We start from the raw sequence: 19,329 nt of genomic DNA, 5'->3' as shown, positions 1-19,329 counted from the left end.
GTGTAATTTTTCCTCAGTGACCCTACAATGCTCTGTCTGAAGTGATACTGTAATAGACGGCTGCATGGTTATAATTTTATTCCTAATATTATCAATCTTACTAGTAAAGAAGTTCATAAAGTCATTACTGCTGTGTTGTTTACAAACATCAGAAGCTGAAGCTTTATTTTTTGATAATTTAGCCACTGTATCGAATAAATACTTAGGGTTGTGTTTGTTTTCTTCTAAAAGAGATGAGAAATAAGCAGATCTAGCAGTTTTTATGGCCTTTCTGTATGCAATCATGCTCTCTTTCCACAAATTGCGAAAAACCTCTAGTTTTGTTTTCTTCCAGCTGCGCTCCATTTTTCTGGCTGCTGTTTTAAGGGCCCGAGTGTGCTCGTTGTACCACGGCGTTGGATTATTTGCTTTAATCTTCTTTAAGCGCCGGGGAGCAACTATGTCTAAAGTGCTAGTAAGGAGAGAGTCAATAGTTTCGGTTGCAGCATCAAGTTCATCTTGGCTATCTGTAATGCTGAGGAGATGGAACTGATGAGGAAGATTATGTACAAAGCAATCTTTAGTCGCAGCGGTTATCGTCCTGCCATATTTGAAGCGAGGGGATGGCTTTGCAGCCTTAGGTAAATTAAGTATACATGATATTAGGTAATGATCTGAGATGTCATCGCTCTGCTGCAGAATTTTAACAGTATCAACATTTATTCCATGTGACATTATTAGATCTAAAGTATGATTAAGGCGATGAGTGGGTCCTGATACGTGTTGTCTAACTCCAATAGAGTTTAGAATGTCTCTAAATGCCAATCCCAATGCGTCTTTTTCATTGTCTACGTGGATATTAAAATCCCCAACAATTAGTACTTTATCTACAGCTAATACTAACTCCGATACAAAACCAGCAAATTCTTTGATAAAGTCTGTATTGTGCCCTGGTGGCCTGTATACAGTAGCCAACACAAATGTCAGAAGGGATTTATCATTTACACTACACAGTGTTACATAAAGCACCAAAACTTCAAAGGAATTATATTTGAAACTAGACTTCTGAGTAATACTGAAAATATTATTATAAATTACAGCCACACCTCCCCCTTTACCTTTCAGACGTGGCTCATGTTTGTAACAATAATCTCGGGGGGTGCACTCATTTAAAGTAATGTAATCATCAGGTTTTAGCCAGGTTTCTGTCAAACACAGCACATCTAAGTTATGATCTATAATCATATCATTGACAACAAGCGTTTTTGGCGAAAGGGATCGAATATTCAGCAACCCAAGCTTTATCAATTGTTCATCCGTATTATATCTGTTGTTTATTTGTTGGACATCAATTAAATTTTTACTGTTGAATGGTTTTGATGGTTTTTTGTATTTACTAATTCGGGGAACAGACACAGTCTCTATGTGATAATATCTAGGTGAAAGAGTCTCTATGTGCTGGGATTTAGCTGACTTTGGTGACGTGAGACAGCTAGCAGACGGTTGGTTTAGCCAGTTTGTCTGCTTCCTGATCAATGAAACTATTAGTTTTGGCATCTTCTGAAGCGTGTTGACGACACACCGAGCAGAACATTCAGTAGGGATGCACAGAAATAAAAATTCTTGGCCTGAACCGAAACCGAAACACCAAAAGAAATAATGCTAACTATTAGTACCATTGCATTTATGGCTAATGCTGTGACTGTGTAACTACTAAAAATCAAGGCATTGCGATTGATTAATATTTGAAACTTTAATATTAATTTATGCAATTACAAATTATGCAAATATTTATTCAGCACATTGCAACAATCCACAGTATAAAATACAATTCAAACTAAAATGTTTAACTTGACCTCACTCATGTGTACATTTAATAATAGCTAATGTACAGGCCTAATGGCCTGCAGAAAGGTACAGAAATTCAATAAAGTAATCAAATGTAAAATAACTGCATATTTTAACTGTTTAAATTTAAAGATTAATCCTTATTAAACTTACAAAAGCTATTCAAGAGCAGTGAGTGATGTCCTTTTGTTTGACATTAAACCGACAGCAGTAAAGGCGACTGCCCCTTTAAGACCTAGTGCAGGGATATGCTCTTCTTTCTCCACTTTATAACGTTCACTTGAGGCATATTCAGACTATGTCTGCTTGGATACTAATCAAGATGGACATGTTGACATACTTTTTGTGTGAGTTTGTCCATTTAAGTGCAAGACTTGAAAGAGAACTCAATATTTGCGCGCTGTGAGACGAGTGCGCGTTCTCGGATGATGCACAGTGACTGATCTTCTTTCAGCGCGCGCGCGAGTTCGTATTCGAATCTTCTGGTACTACATCCAGGTAATGACGGCGAAAACGACTGGTCATATTCGGACATACGGCCGCACTCGCATGCATTGAACAAAGTTTACAAAGAGGGGAAACCGTATGCTATTTTTATTTACCCGCCACGGTGGCCGGTCACTATATAAGTCGTTATTTAAAAAAAAATTGTGCACAAAAAATATTCTTGTCGTTTCATAAAATTATTGTAGAATCACTGTCGTGAGATAGGCTTTGTAACAACGTCTTTAGTGCCTTTTATGGATCTTGAGAGAGGAAATGACATTGGTGTCAATGAAGGCCTGTCTGAGCCCTCGGATTTCAACAAAAATATCTTCATTTATGTTCCGAAGATGAACGGAGGTCTTACGGGTGGCAAACAACATTAGGGTAAGTAATTAATGAGAGAATTTTCATCTTTGGGTGAACTAACCCTTTAAGCATATTAAAAACACCTCAGACAAATAAAGAACATTTAAAAAGTTGATTTTTAACAACAGGGAGTTTTTAAATTCTAAGAATTGATCTTTTAGTCCGCTGTTTTTTTTTAACTGATGTGTGAATAAAGCTTTACAATACGTATCACAATACGTTTTGTGCTTGGTTGCTTTTTATAAAAAATAAAAAAATAAAAAAATAAAGCTTTCAAATTGTCAGGGTTTCCTGTTTAATTTACTTTTTTTTTTTTTTTTTTTTTTTTAATAGAATGAATTTTAATTGATTCTCATATGAAGAACCATTATCGATTTCTTAAATCCCCAGAATTGATTTTTTTTAGGCGATGCTGTTTTCAGCTGATGAATAAACAAAACTTTGAAGCTTACTTTTGATATGAAACACGGTCTCAGATTTCAAATTCTTTCCACTTTATTTTTATATTCAAACAATAATTTCTGCTTTGGACCATACAAATTAATCAGTAAAATTTCATAATTTGTTGTTTATTGTTTATATTTTTATAAAAACATGACTCTTATTTTTTGCAGGATACATCACCCTTTTGGGAATATAAAAGAATACATTTCCATATTTTGGAAAAAAGAATGTTTGTTTGGCAATGTGTATTACAACAAAGTGATATCTATATATCAGATTTATTTGATTATTCATACACCATTTTTTTTAATGTTAAAAATTAATTTCTTTTAACTTTTTCCATGTTAATGTAAATGTCATATATGACATAACAGGCTTTTGGGAAACATTTATTTGTCCATATCTCAATTATCATTGAATTGCATTTATGAGCCATAAAAGCCTGACGTGTGAAATGATAATCAACAGCAACACTTTCATAGTTTGCATAGTTTGTTAAATGGATGAATTAATGAATGAATGGCGCTGATGCGCAAATATGTTTATAACACAAAGCATGTGTGACACTTGCGGTGTTACTATATGACGACATGAACATAAACTTTTATATGGCTGCTCTGAGAGTCACTTTATGAACATTTTATTGTTTAATTTGAGACAAAACTCTTGTCATATATACACAGAAACTTTAAGATCTTCAAGATCAGTAAAAAAAGAAGTGATCTTCTTTTGATCTTGTTGTCATGAACTGGCTTTTAATTTTTTTTAATACTGTTGTCTGAGGTCAACTAATGACGTTTGTGTGGTTTTTACATTGAAAAACATAATGAATAAATAATAAGCTATTTTCTACACTGGTTTTGAAGCTCTCTCCTGAATGCTGGGTTTTAATGGGCGTGCCGCACTGGAGATTTGGAAGTAAATGGCCACTGTTACTGTGCGTTCACACCGCCGGCGGCGAGAGCAGCAAGGTGGCCGGAAGTCATTCATTTTCAATGGGCGCGGCGCATCTTGGACGATTTGGGCGTCGAGGAGAGTTGAAATCAGCTCAACTCTATGGTAATGAGCTATGATGATGTTCGGAGGCAACCGGCGGCAACCAATTGGAATGTAGAAGTGCTCGGCTTGAGAGAAATACAGAGAACGCAGGCCTATAAACTTTGGTTCTGACCACATTAGTTCCCAAGCAAAATGTAAGAGAAGTTGATCATTGCTGTGCGGGTTTCCCTATCATTTATGACTAGATCAATCATAGTGATGTGTAATTTGTTAAGACGTCGTGCAACACTATTTTATAGGCGCTAGAACACTCGTTTTTCAGCGGGTATGCAATTCATTCTTACTTTCACATTTAAACGATTTAATGAGGTTAATTTATACCCTACTTGTGGTCAGTCTATCAATCAACATGCTTGTTTGATTTGCGGCTCCTTTAAATACAGTTTAAAAAAGAAAAAACATTCGATCTACATCAGAGCGGCAGTGCGTCCACAAAGCTTTCTACAGCTTCATTGGCAGGGCGGCAAGAGTGAATTTTGACGCTCTCGCCGGTGGCGGTGTGAACGCACGGTTAGGATTGGATACGATTTGCATATTTAATGAGCTTTAGCTCCCTGCCGTCAGTTCACATGAGGCAGGGATTGTTTTGAAAGCGCCAACGGGAATGAATTCTCTCGATCACAGGGCTCGTAAATGTCTTTATCCTCCCACAATGCTTTATTTCTCATCCACCCTCAATTGATTGGAATATTATTTTTGTATTACTTGGCCTGCCCGATCGGTGGATATAAGCGCAAACAAGGGACAAACACACACAAGTGCGTGGGCCCATTCAAATGTCAGAGTGAACAGTGCAGATCAAGAAAGGAATGTTTTTTCCCTATTTGAGATTCACCGCCTGCCGACGTGCTTGCGCTTTTAGTTGCCCATCTAGAAGACTCACTTGGGCTTTGCGAGCCCTGGCTCATACATGTCCAAGTCTGACCCCGAATTGCAATGACCTAACAATATAAGGGATTCTCCAGCATGTGACAGCATGCTAAAGGTATGTTCTGTTAGATATGTACATATAATCAAAACGATCTATAACAATGCAATACTATTACATTAAAAAAATGTTTCACTCACATAAGTGTGTTCCTATCAAATCCAATATAGAAGGCTGCAAATCCAGTACCTGAGTCCTGTTTACAAACAATTCCACAGTAAAATGAAGCGCACACGCGGAGGTCTTCCCCACATGAATATATTAGGACCCGGAGGAAGCTTATGCAGCGACTGTTTTCTTCCACAACCAGGAATAGCGTAATATCTTGCTATCTTCTTCGGCATGTGTATTGCTGCTTGCTAGCGTGATCCGAACAGCTCCATTATTCTGTAGAGGTGGTGTTTCGCAATACCATGAAGTCAGAATGAGGCGCACGATCGTTTTCTTGGCCTGGTGTCTATAAATGCTTTTCTTTGACTAACAAGGATGTTTTCAGATCTGAAAGTTACAGGATATTCTTATATTACCATGAACTTTAATATATAAAAAAGCTCAAGGGAAAGTTGATTTCTTAATTCAATACCCCTATAACCTATAAAAAATGAAAATAACATGTTGCATTGCAGAAAAGTAGATATTTGTTTGTATATGCTGTCAATTATAGTTCTTTGAAAGAAAATTGGAATCTGCAAAAATTGTTATCGGCAGGTCACACTTACAAAAAATCTGAAAAACGGACCAATACAATTTTAAATCGGTGCATACTCATAATTAAATGTACAGTTAGATATGAAGAGACACGTGAAATCATACAGGAGAGAAGCCAGTCAGTTTAGTTTGTGGCAAAACCTTTTCAAGTTTTGTTGTCTTTTAGTGCATTTGATAATTCAGAGATAATTCTATGCATTTGATCATTCAAATTTCTGAATAAAATGTCTCGTCACACTTTAATTTATGCTAAATGTCTTTAGGCTACTGTTTTTCATAACCAGTACCATAGAATCCACAAGGTTAGCCATGTTAATGAGGTGACATGCGTGGTTTTACCTGTGGTCATGATCTACAAATGTATGACTCTATGGACAACCAATGGTTAATTTTATAATCCTAACTTAAAAAAAAAAAAAAAATCTTTAAAGTGAGGTTGTTAATTTGAACAGATATTGCCGTTTTGTTAATGAAAATAAATGTACATCCACATCTCAACTCAAGCTCAAGATACTGTCAAATGTGTATTTTGAAGAGACAAATATGCAATATTATTAATACTCCCATTGCCACCTCAGTGCTCCCATATCAGGTGCTGTAGAACTTTGCACCAGTGCCACTGTTCTTAAATATTATGGTTCTGGAGTCCTGTATTAATCCTTTTTTATTATTTTATTTGTTATAGTTGCAGTGGATCCCCATGGACGGAGATGTGCACGATGGTGTGATGGACTTAGCAGCCTGTGAAGTCAGCCACTGCACAGACAGCCTGCCTGTGCGCTGTGTGTGAACCTATTGCTGTGCAACACACACACACACACACACTGCCCGTAAAGCTAAAGTAACCAACAGTCGTCCTACATAGCGGACAGCTGGTAAGTGCACTCTGCATTGTGCTCATGTCATCATAAAAGGTGCGTTACCTGAAAATGAGTTGGTGTGGTTTTTTTGTGTTTTTTTTTTGTCTAGGGGTATTTTCTATTGCAGTGATTTTATTTTTGAATGAAAGCTGGTTTTGACTTAGTTATGAGAGAACTGGCATTTGCAACAGGTACTGTGTGTCTATGCATGTGTGTTCTTGCATATGTATCGCTGCACTGCGCACATGCCACGCAGCTCTCTACCCTTGCCCCATCCATCATTAGCTGTGCGGAGGGTCAAGTGGACAACGAAGGTGAGTGCTCTGTATCTTATTACTGTGCACTGAAGTGCCTGGAACTCCGTCATTTGACTCTCAGCTCACCCGTGTTATCCAGAATCAAACACCCTCCGTGTGGTCTGTAGCCTTGACCTGCCTCCCCATGTAGCCCCCCCGTAGTTGCTTCAAGATCCATTTATTTTACCTGATTTGGATATACTACACTCCTCCATTGTGCAAACAGGGTGTGCTTGTTGTGTTATTGCAGGCCATGATGGTGTGACTGTCATACAAAAAACCTGTGGTTGTCTGTTTTCTTTATAAACAGAAGGCAAACATGTCAGTCCTAAATATATCTGACTAAACACCACAATGACTGCAGAGTATTGTTTTGGGCTGAGATAAGCCCAAAGCATATATGTTTGTGTGACTGTCTGAGTGCTTGGCATATCGTCATGGTGCAAAAGTTTTGCAGTCAGTAAAAAACATCAGTCTGTGCTTTCAGCACTGTTTGCTGGGAGGAAATTATCTCTGGCTGAGTGTAATTACTGTACGCTTATCTGCTCTTCATGGCTCCCATCTCAGTCAAACGGCACTATATTTAGAACAGGGTTTTAAAGAGTTCATTACTGACACTTTTAGATTTTTCTCTGTAGGTGGAGCAGTTCTGACATACACCTGCTTAAATGCCTTGAGTGTTTGTGACCCTATGCATATGTCGCGCAGTTAATGTCTCCTGGCTTATGAGTGGAATTCTTGATCCATTTTTATAGGGATTTTGATTCTGATAAAGTGTTGGTCTTAGGGTTTCTTTTGAAACAGGGTGATAAACTCAATCAGTGACGTTCACACCAGCTCTGCCTCTTGATAAGAATATGTCGCTGAGAGTTTTTTTTTTAGAACAGAAGAGAGGCTCGCAGAGGTTGGGGGGTTTAGCTCCCATCAGGGGAAGTGTGGCTATTTTTACTTCCATAGGAAGTGTGTGTCTGTGTGTGCGGAAATAGCCACAAGCGTGCTTCTTGTGGAGTGGTGTTGCGAATGCCTGGAGAGACTGAAGAGCCAAGACCGACAACTCTGGGGCTCTGCTTAGAGGTACGAGGGAGCCCAGAGGATGATGTTATTTTAACCCTTCTATTTGTCACTTCCTGTGTGTCGCCCATATCCACCCCTACCCCATTTCTCTGTCCACTTCTTCAAATGGACCAGCATCGCCTTACAGTGCCCCCACCTCAAGGACATATGTCAGTGGTGACAAGGCTTCCTGGAGTGCTTGGTAGACTGGGATGTGGGATGAAAACCAATGACACCAGAGATTTAAAAACTGGCCTGAGAAGTTTAATAGCTCAATTTCTCTCACTTTTTTTTAGCATTACATCAGGAGGGGGGAGCAGGTTACAGAATAAGATCATATGGTGTGTGTCATATAACAGAACAGGAGATGATGCAATAGACCAGGTCTCTTACAGAGAACACCTCTGTTTTCAGAAGAGCACACCTACACACACATGCACACAGTCACTTTGTATATAGTATGGCATGCCAATAATAGCCACCCACATGGTCAAAAATCCATTCATAAAAGTGGCACTCATGCCTGCTTATGCACCATAGACAAAATCATGTGTTAAAGTACTAAAAAAAGAGTAACGGGAAAAAAACAAAACACACAAAAAAACTAAATTTCTTCTGGAGTCTTTTCAACATATGCAACGTTTTATCCTTCACATTTTGTTCCCTTTTATGTCTCTCTAACACTCAATTCTTGTCAGCTGACTGTCTGCCCACCTGCCTTGGTGTGTCTCTAAGGACCTGGTTTAACTCAGTCGAGTAAACACTAAGCCCATGAGCTCAACCTTGTGTGTTTAACACTCATGCATAGTTACAGTGCTGCTTTTGCCTGTTAACTTCAACAGTCACAAGTTCGAGCTCACACACACACACACACACACACACACACACACACACACACACACACACACACACACACACACACACACGTTTGTTTTTGTGGGGACATTCAATGGGCGTAAGGGTTTTTATACTGTACAAGTACTAATACAAGTACTCAAGTACTCATACTAATTCTGTATGATTTATAAACATTTTGCAAAAATGGGAACTTGGGTAATGCCCTCATATTTCACCCTCTCATTGTAATACCTATGTCATTATACACATTATACAGAGGCATCCATATACAATTAACAAAGTCTATTAAAAAAATTGTATTGGCCTAATTGGATTTCTGTGAATTGAATTTCATCAATTGTTGAAGCAGTCTGTTTAAACAGAAATAATACGTGGAGCCAATGGAAAAATGTTATTGGTCATGTCAATCATGTCAATCATGTCATTGGCCCAACTACATGTTTTAAATTATAGTAGAAATTTTTTATTTCTTACTGTTCCAATATATATATATATATATATAAACATGGATAATATAGTACACAGACAACAGGGGACAAAGGGGTATTTCAGCGCTGGGAAGAGGAATCTGTATTTAATCTGGGTCATCAATGTAGTAGAAATGTGAAATTATTTTTGAATTTGGTGCCTTCTAGACTGAGAAAAGACAGAAAATGTATTTTTGTCTCATGGGGATGAAAGACTACAATTCCCAGAATGCTTTGCTGCCCTGTGAGGCACTGAGCACTAACTGCAGGAGTGAGATAAACGAGCTGATGAGCTCTCATGATGAGAGCTGAGGTAATCGCGACTACACTCGCGGCATACACAGGGTCCCCGCGGAGTCTTAAAAAGTCTTAAAAGTATTAAATTTCAAAATCAAAATATAAGGCCTTAAAAAGTCTTAATTTCGCGGAAGCACTGCGTTCTAGGTCTTAAATAATGTTTAACAGGTCTTAATTTTCCTACGTCCATGTAACGCTACCTCATTGAAATGCTCTCGCCTCCCGCAGCACGCGCGCACGTGTGTGTGTGTGTGTGTGTGTTTGTTCTGTGGTGTTTGTAGTTCTTTCTTTCGCTAGACCAACTATTGTTCGCTCTATTACAACTACAAATTAGACAAGCATGCCACGTGTATTGCAGCAAATCAGCTTTCGTGTTATTGGCACGAGCCTCTTTCTGATCGTACCCCACAGACGCATAAAACGGATTTTATTATTCAGCTGAGTCTGACGGTTCTTGCAGTTCCGCGATCGTGAACGCGAAGGCAAATCTTTCTTACCATCTTGCTTAATGACCAAATAAAAGTATAATATACCCGATTGAACTAAAAGAGTTAATAACAGTGATGTAAACTCCGAACTCCGATGTCAGGCTGCGTGTGTTTGCTGCCTGTCAGCGCTCGCGCGAGTGTATTGAATGTGTTATTTCTTGGCTCATTACTCTAAGGTTACTCTTGAACGATCAAATATACACATTATGCATATGTCTATATCCTGAAACAGTTAAAAAGTTTGGGACGTGTCAGTAAGCACTGGATCTGCGCATTAGTAAGCTCTCAAATTGAAAGCAAACTAATGCAACACAAACGGGGGAAACAGTACTTACACTTAAAGGAACACTCCAACTGTTTTACAAATAGGGCTTATTCAACTTTGGTGCTTTGCTACATTTAGATATGTGGGGAAATGCATTTTAAGCTAAGCTAGCGGCGACCCTGCCAAACTAAAACAATGCATGCACTGAGCCATGCATTTGCCCACATATCTAAATGTCTATGTTGAATAAACCCTATTTCTAAAAACGGTGGGTGTTCCTCTTTGTAGATATGCATCTTTATGTTGTATTTATTTGTCCTATTGTCATTTGTTTATAAGTATACATTTTATTACTGACCGATTACTTGATTACGTAATCACTTGAAAACGTTTGACTTATATTAAGCAATTATTGCTGTGGTTTACTTTTAAGATGTTGGTTCCCACCCCAAGCGTTCGTGTTATTAAAGATAGATAGTGCACTACTGGACCAGCCTTTTTTGATAATAACAAAACAAGATTCATGCATTTTGCATTCATGCATAATAATATGGTTAATGTTGCATCCTAATTATTTAAAAAAATAAAAATGTTTGCAAATCTATGGAAGTGACCACCACAAAATAAAAACTAATTTTTGTCAATTTATATATATATATATATATATATATATATATATATATATATATATATATATATATATATATATATATATATATATATATATATATATATAAAATATATATAATGCGCTAATCCTGGTGGGATTGAGCTATGAATAATAAGTTTACTAATACTTTGTTCAATTTAAATAAATTAAATAATATAATTTTAAGTAGCCTAATTGAGTGATTCTGCATTTCCTATGCATGTTTTTTTATTGCGTGATATAGGTCTTAAATTTTATTCATAATGGTCTTAAAAAGGTCTTGAAAAGTCTTAAATTTGACTTGGTGAAACCTGCAGATACCCTGATACATTCACAACGTGAGTTCAGTCTGGCGCTTTTCAGTTCATGCCTTTGCAATCATAACTTTCATAGAAATTAATTTGAGAAGTTAAAAGACTTACATTGCTCACCATAGCTCCATAGGAATTTTTCCAGAAAATTTCCAAAATGCAATAATCTCTTGTCTCCAAGGGGATATGAGGGGGGAAAGCACAATCATTTGAATATACTCCAGGGCTTCTACTGATAGAAAACCATATGCTAATCGCTGAAGCAACCCTTTAACAAATCAATTCCAGCATATTTGGTGAAATTATCTTATTTTAAATAAGGAACAACACTGAATACATTTAAGAAGTTTTATGCATAAAAGGATGTCTTGATATGTGGTAAAGAAAACTTTCAAATGCGGCACTGCATAGGTTAAAAATGTGCAAATAAAAACTAACGTTGATTGATTATCTGTTTTCTTTTGGGAATGATGTTTGTTTTGGTCTTCATTAACGGCTGTTTCAGCTCTGCTCTCAGGTGCATTTTGTTCAAATGTATACAGTTTTTTGCATGTGGACTTGATATATTGACTGATCACAATAAATATGTTTGGTGAAATATACATTTTATTTGAATGCATCTTTTTGCGGGTTCTTTTTTTAACTTTATTTATATAGTGCTTTTACAATGACGATTGTTTCAATGCAGCTTCATGGTGTTAAACAGGACAATATTGCAGGACAAATTTTGATCCGGCTGTACAGTTGTTCTGGAGAAAACGGTGATTTTATCAGCCTATTTCAATTTATCATATAGCGACAATGTTGGCAGATCAGTATTATAGTTTATACAATTAATTAATACCTAATAAATTAACTTTATTTCGATATTTAGTTGAAAAACTTAGATCGAAATTTTAGTGTCCCCAACTGAGCAAGCCAAGCCAAAGAAGACAGTGGCAAGGAACCAACGGAAAATAAGGTAAAGGACAAAAGACAAAGGTAATGGAATATAATTAATTATTTAAAAAAAAAAAATCATTCAATTTAAGTAATTATTAGGTTTTTGTCAACTCACAAACCCCCAGAGTTTTACAAACCCTGAATTGAGATTTTAATGTAACTACTCTGTCTTACTGAGGATCTATTTTTAGAATGACGGTCTCCGGTGATCAGCGGTGCAACTTTAGGACAGGCTTAGCAGTGATTCAGTGTGTTTCACAGGTGTGAGTGCCTGTGTGTGAGTATATGTATTTATTTCCTATGAAACACAGCACAGTTACATTTTTTGAATGGCATTGGCGACCTTATAAATGTATATGTTTCATATAACATAGTAACAAAGCACCAAGACAAATTGATTTTGTTAGTCTTGACAGTTTCCAATCTATGTAAAACTTTACAACTGCTGAATTAACACAGAATTTACTTCAGCTGAACAACAGCCGAAATCCACAATTTTCCTGTTTTCACTGTAAAGCTGCTTTGAAACGTATATGTTAACATCTTTTGTATAAAGTGTTATAAATAAAGGTGACTTAACTTGTTTTAGGCTTGTTCCATTTTGCTTTGCTGCGTCCTGTGGCAATTGTCTGAAGTACAGTAGTCATCATTATCCGCTATTTGTAGTACCAAAATACTTATGTTCAAAACATAGTTTGGTTATTAAATAAGTGACTCCCTTAAATGTTCAATCTCACAACCGAATTTGAGTGAGAGTGAGACTGTTTGCACAGAGACTGTTTTCATTCCTGTCACTAATGTTAGGGAAACCTTTCTCAGGTCAGAGAAAGGTTGTTGCAGGTGTTGCAGTGCACTGGACTGCAGCTAAACATTTGCAGTATTTTTTTTGTTGCATTTTCCCCCTGTTGCACAGATCACTTCTGTTTGTCTTTCATACATTGCTTATAAACTGTCAGTCACTCTGACTGTCTCACTGCCCTCAAGTGTGATGCTGCTGGATGCCATCACTCCAGCCTCAGTGGATTTGTTTAATGACCCCAGGATACACCTGGGTCACCCTGTCCCCTCCACTCTTCACTAGAGATCAGTAATCCTCTCGCCTTGCATACCCTCTTAAACAACACCTGTTAAACACACACACACACACACACACACACACACACACACACATACACACACACACACACACACACACACACACGCTGCCTTGATGCCAGTCTCGCTCACATGACTGCACAGGGCTTTCTAGAAAGATGCCACAAAAGCAGAGATTAGTCAGCCTGCGCACACGCTTACAATGTGCGTTTATCCTGGATTCCTATCCCATGCACCCCTGTCTGTGGTTAAAGGTAACTGTAAAGCTTTCTGGGAAGTAGGGATAATGGGTCGTGTCAGGGCTATGATTGGTTGTTGGGATTTTTTTTTTCTTCTTCCCCATGGTAGCTTTTTCAAAAGTCATTCTTTATTTTAAGAATGGATTTCATACCTTGGTGACCTGTTTTGGTTTTGCATACTTTTATTGCTTTATTAAAGGACAAACTCCGGGGAATTTTTAAGTTAATCTTAATCATTATACCTTTGCGAGTACAGGATATATATATATATATATATATATATATATATATATATATATATATATATATATATATATATATATATATATATATATATATATATATACAGTCTTGTTCAAAATAATAGCAGTACAATGTGACTAACCAGAATAATCAAGGTTTTTAGTATCTTTTTTATTGCTACGTGGCAAACAAGTTACCAGTAGGTTCAGTAGATTCTCAGAAAACAAATGAGACCCAGCATTCATAATATACACGCTCTTAAGGCTGTGCAATTGGGCAATTAGTTGAAAGGGGTGTGTTCAAAAAAATAGCAGTGTGGCATTCAATCACTGAGGTCATCAATTTTGTGAAGAAACAGGTGTGAATCAGGTGGCCCCTATTTAGGGATGAAGCCAACACTTGTTGAACATGCATTTGAAAGCTGAGGAAAATGGGTCGTTCAAGACATTTTTCAGAAGAACAGCGTACTTTGATTAAAAAGTTGATTAGAGAGGGGAAAACCTATAAAGAGGTGCAAAAAATGATAGGCTGTTCAGCTAAAATGATTTCCAATGCCTTAAAATGGAGAGCAAAACCAGAGAGACGTGGAAGAAAACGGAAGACAACCATCAAAATGGATAGAAGAATAACCAGAATGGCAAAGGCTCAGCCAATGATCACCTCCAGGATGATCAAAGACAGTCTGGAGTTACCTGTAAGTACTGTGACAGTTAGAAGACGTCTGTGTGAAGCTAATCTATTTTCAAGAATCCCCGCAAAGTCCTCTGTTAAAAAATAGGCATGTGCAGAAGAGGTTACAATTTGCCAAAGAACACATCAACTGGCCTAAAGAGAAATGGAGGAACATTTTGTGGACTGATGAGAGTAAAATTGTTCTTTTTGGGTCCAAGGGCCACAGGCAGTTTGTGAGACGACCCCCAAACTCTGAATTCAAGCCACAGTACACAGTGAAGACAGTGAAGCATGGAGGTGCAAGCATCATGATATGGGCATGTTTCTCCTACTATGGTGTTGGGCCTATTTATCGCATACCAGGGATCATGGATCAGTTTGCATATGTTAAAATACTTGAAGAGGTCATGTTGCCCTATGCTGAAGAAGAGGACATGCCCTTGAAATGGTTGTTTCAACAAGACAATGACCCAAAACACACTAGTAAACGGGCAAAGTCTTGGTTCCAAACCAACAAAATTAATGTTATGGAGTGGCCAGCCCAATCTCCATACCTTAATCCAATTGAGAACTTGTGGGGTGATATCAAAAATGCTGTTTCTGAAGCAAAACCAAGAAATGTGAATGAATTGTGGAATGTTGTTAAAGAATCATGGAGTGGAATAACAGCTGAGAGGTGCCACAAGTTGGTTGACTCCATGCCACACAGATGTCAAGCAGTTTTAAAAAACTGTGGTCATACAACTAAATATTAGTTTAGTGATTCACAGAAAAAAAAAATGTTTGTACAAAATAGTTTTGAGTTTGTACATTCAAAGGTAGACACTGCTATTTTTTTGAACACACCCCTTTCAACTAATTGCCCAATTGCACAGCCTTAAGAGCGTGCATATCATGAATGCTGGGTCTTGTTTGTTTTCTGAGAATCTACTGAACCTACTGGTAACTTGTTTGCCACGTAGCAATAAAAAATATACTAAAAACCTTGATTATTCTGGTTAGTCACATTGTACTGCTATTATTTTGAACAAGACTGTATATATATATATATATATATATATATATATATATATATATATATATATATATATATATATATATATATATATATATATATATATATATATATATATATAACCGGATTGGTGCTTGCAACACGGAGCTATTACACTTAATGCCCAGAGCCCCCACTCAGCTAAAACGAGTTATGGGGGCATATATGTAAAGGGGTTATAGTGTCTTTGTGCCTCTTAACAGACAAAAAATGCAATTAAAATGTCTGTCCAACATGAACAGGGCCCTTACATGACAACAAGATGCGTTTAGCCACTTAGCCATTGTTTAAATTTACCTAAATAGTGTTTTAGATGGCTACCTGTAGTCTCGTGCTGAAGTCCCGTGGGAACTCTGTAGCCGGAAAAAAAGGCAAATAGTCCAGTTGGGAAGACCGTTGTGTGCTTGAAGAGTGATCGAATTTCTCTGCTCATCAACTCGTCGGTTCTCAGTTTCTAACGTGTCCGAAAGAAACGGTTTTTGATTCTGTACTGGTGATCCAAGAACTGCTGTACGTTCGGTTACACACGCATGCTCAGTATCAGCTGCTCATGAGATTATTGGTTCTCTCAGAAAAACATATCTCAGTTCAGTGAACTGTTGGAGTTATAATTCAATATATTAGTTTATTTATTGTCGGAGGGACTGTCACTCATATCAGAAAGTGAGTAACTAAAGTAACATGTTGGATCAGCGCTGATTTGAGACTCAAACCGTTTAGAACGATTCAGTCCGATTTGGTGAACTGGTTTTTTTAATTTAGTGAATTTAAACAATGGCTAAGTGGCTAAACGCATCTCATTGTCATGTAAGGAACCTCTTCAGGAGTTGGAATAAAAAGCAGTTCTGATAGAGATGTTCAGATATCTTGATGATGATGGGTTGTTTAACATCTCTGCCTCACATGGCTCCATTTATCTTTTTTCATCCTCAGGGAATATAGTGTTTGGGTTGACTAAAAACACACAATGCAAGTTATGGAAGCAAATAAGAGACATAATTCTTTTAAATTTAACAGCCACTGAATACTTAGTTTTGAAATATTTTATTTTGAAAAACATTTATCTGAATTTATTTGCTCTGAATTCACCCCTTTGAAATTATTTTACTTTGGAAACCATTTGAATTTACCTCTCAACCTGAATATTTTTCACTGCTCACAAATTCAGATACAAAAACAAAAAACAAAACAACTTACAGAATTTCAGATCAAATAATAATAATTCATTACATTTATATAGCGCTTTTCTAGACACCTAAAGTGCTTTACATATAGAAGGGGGGAATCTCCTCAGCCACCACCAATGATTCAGATAGAATAGATTCAGGTTGATCAAATTTGATTGCTTAAAATCAGATCTCAAATTTCAGGTTAATATTTTTCAAAGAAAACATCAGTCTAATTCGACTGCTCAAATTCAGATCGAAAAATTTAAGTTAAATATTCACATGGTAACATCCGGGCTACCCAGAATAGGAAAAACAGTCGAGCGCTGATCAGAGGATGTCGTGATCAGGGGCGTAGTCAGCGGTCGGGCCTGTGACCAGTGTTGTGCAAGTTACTTCCAAACTGTAATATATTATAGATTACTTATTACTGCTATTTAAAAGTAATTATTTACATTACAATATTACTGTCTCAGAATTATAATGCGTTACATTACTCCTGTATTACTTTTGAGTTACTTTCAACAAAATAACTACAGAAGTAGCTCTAAACATTCTAAGATGTAGGCTACCACAGAGCATTTTACATCCAGTAGAAGGCGATATGATGAACCATAATGACTGTGGTCTATCCAGACTAACAATAGAGAATTGGCTCAAGACAATGCAAGAAATCATGACATAGACAGAATCACAAACGGTCCAATTCTGTTAAGTATTGTAGAGGTAAATTGATGATCTGGCAATATCTGGATATAGCTTCTGTTCATAGACACAACAAAACTGTGTGTAAACTCTGTTATGACTATGCGCATTTGTTCTTTTCTTATTGTTGCGACATCGATAGAATTTCGGTTTTAGACAAAGGTTGCATTTGACTGCATTTACATTTGACTATTAGCCTATGTTCTTGTCCTTATCTGTGATAAACTCTAAGCAATGCGCATCCATCTCGTGAATGTACAGTAGAGATGTGACAGTGGGGACATTTTCCCACCGGTTAATCAAAGTGTAATGTGACAACACCGGTAGTCATACTGGCTTCGCCACTCATTAGTCATTACAGGCCCGTTCTCGCCAGAATGTCCACGTATTAAACAATGGTCTGGTTTAAATCAGGCTCCAGCTCATAATTACAGTTAATGTATCGGGCAGGGCCGGTCTCTCGGGTGCACGGGCTCGGGTAGGGTAGGGTCGGGCTTGATTTTTTTTTTTATAGCCGATCTAAGCTCTAGTTCTGGCTAAAAATGTAGTTATTATGTGCCGGCCCGTTGGCATGTATTGTACTCGTGATGGATTGATAGTGGAGCGGTCTCGGAGCGTGTGAAAACCATAACGCGCCGAAAATCCGCTCCTCACGCCATTGAAAATCTCGCCGCTCCACTTCGCTCACATAGCTACTCTGGCTGCCGATCGACTTCTTGGATCACGACCAGTGGCATAGGCAGAATTTTATTTTTGGTCCACATACAAAACATTAGCAGCAGTTACAACAAACGTTAGACGCTTTATTTCCACTTTTCAAATGTGTTCTTAATTTTTATTAAAAATAAACACCATTCCGATCTGATATATGATGAGAAAAGGAAGTATATCGACTTCGGCAAAAGACTGATTCGAACTGCAGCTCGAATGGTGTCAAAACTTAGTGCCGCGCACCTTACCCCTACACTATCATGACTAATGCATAAAACAGATGGCAAAGTCTCAAGGTTACTTGCGGCCTGAAGGATGGGTTCTCTCCCGTTAATGCGATTGTTTTTAAAGTCCTTTTTATAGAATTTCGCATCGTAGTACTGGTCATCATAGTGGGCATAGGCACAGGCCCGACCGCTGACTACGCCCCTGATCACGACAGACAGGTCGCCGTGCTCAACCTCTGATCAGCGCTCGACTGTTTTTCCTATTCTGGGTAGCCCGGATGTTACCATGTGAATATTTAACTTGAATTTTTCGATCTGAATTTGAGCAGTCGAATTAGACTGATGTTTTCTTTGAAAAATATTAACCTGAAATTTGAGATCTGAATTTGAGCAATCAAATTTGATCAACCTGAATCTACTTGATCTGAAATTCTGTAAGTAGATTTTTTTTTTGTATCTGAATTTGTGAGCATTGAAAAATATTCATCGATATTCAGGTTGAGAGGTAAATTCGAATGGTTTCCAAAGTAAAATCATTTCAAAGGGGTAAATTCAGAGCAAATAAATTCAGATAAATGTTTTTCAAAATAAAAAAGTATTCAGTGGCTGTTAAATTTCAAAGAATTATGTCCCTTATTTGCTTCCATAGCAAGTTCCTTAATTGCAATTCTTATTATTAATTAATGACCTTCTTGTCCAACATCTACAGTAGTTATTCCTAAAGGAAAATGTGTGTAAAATATTATAATATGAATGTATTTTTTAGGGCTGGGCAAATTTTTTTTCCGATTAATCGTTTTTTAAAATCTGGTCGATTAAGAATCGATTCTCAAAGGCCATGAATCAATTTTTTTTCCATATTTATTTCTGCTAACATTGAACATAAGATTAATGAAAATCGAATTACTAGTCT

The 19,329-nt window shown here is 37.2% G+C and overlaps 1 protein-coding gene across 1 annotated transcript in view; it reads left to right on the top strand.

Annotated features, from left to right (window-relative positions):
- The window catches only part of tnk2b (tyrosine kinase, non-receptor, 2b), a 119,012-nt gene that overhangs the window by 39,342 nt on the left and 60,341 nt on the right, over positions 1-19,329 (top strand). The window contains exon 3 of the mRNA XM_067454348.1: positions 6,504-6,693. The gene's annotated coding sequence lies outside the window, so the exon portion shown is untranslated. The remainder of the gene's footprint in view (positions 1-6,503; positions 6,694-19,329) is intronic.

This window comes from Pseudorasbora parva, chromosome 9, assembly GCF_024679245.1.
Source record: "Pseudorasbora parva isolate DD20220531a chromosome 9, ASM2467924v1, whole genome shotgun sequence".
Classification (NCBI taxonomy): domain Eukaryota; kingdom Metazoa; phylum Chordata; class Actinopteri; order Cypriniformes; family Gobionidae; genus Pseudorasbora; species Pseudorasbora parva.
Note: the sequence above shows the minus strand (reverse complement) of the source record. Positions and strands in the feature narration are given on the sequence as shown.